Here is a 1,037-nt window from a genome sequence, read left to right on the forward strand (position 1 = left end):
AATCAATATTGTTTTACCATTCACACTTCCTCCATATTCAGATAGGTATTCGTTAATGGCTATGTATTCGTCAATGGCTATGTATTCGTAGCTTCCTGGTAGTAAACGTATGGTTTTGAACGTAACTCCGTTATCTGTTGATATTTCTATTTGGTTATTTTTTTCGTTGATATTTCTAATGGAATTGTAAACAGAGAAATACTTTAATCCCTATTCATATTCTTGATTGCGATCGAGTTCGTACTCATAATCTAGAGATAATCTAATGTCTGATTTATTTGAGGTGATGACGAATAGTTGTTCTTTATTTGACAATTTTAATCACGCTTTCATAATCATTTTTATCTATAATACCTTTCTCTAGGAGTCTTTTTAATATACAATTCACTTCATTATATTGTCTGTGTGATCGATAACCTTCCTTCATTGCCGCTAATATTACTCGTAATCTAGTAAGTAGTTCCTCGTTATTATCAGATAAAAACGTTATACCTTGTCCAGATACCATATCTTCGAAATCGTCTATTTCTTGTATGATTGGTGTATAATGATCATCTGCATAATCATCTGATACCTCTTCAGGAATAACTTTATTTAAATATGTTTCAACTGCTTTCGATCTTCTTGTTTCGGGTCCCGACTTTCTTATTGCATGTAGAAATTTTGAGTATGCTAGTAAATCCTTGTAATCGGCAATACCAATATACCCGCCATTCATTAAATCTATTAATCCTGTCGTTAATGTAAATATTAAGTCTTTTGTATCGATTTTGAATATAGGGGAATTTGCCCTAAATTTAATTCTAAATCCATTAAACAATAACCCCTCATCATCAATGATTGGTGTAATACTCTTTGGTAAATCTGTTTTAGGGTTTGAAAAAAGACTGTTAATATCATCTACTGTCCTTATTATAATACCACCATAAGGATTCGGTTCTGGGTGATGAAGTTCTATTGGAGATGGAGGTTCTATAGGGGGGAAGAGTCTCTTTTTAATATCCTCTTGAGATTTTACTATGGGTTGAAATAGAGTA

The sequence above is a fragment of the Lottia gigantea genome (genome assembly GCF_000327385.1).
Source record: "Lottia gigantea unplaced genomic scaffold LOTGIsca_3700, whole genome shotgun sequence".
NCBI lineage: Eukaryota > Metazoa > Mollusca > Gastropoda > Lottiidae > Lottia > Lottia gigantea.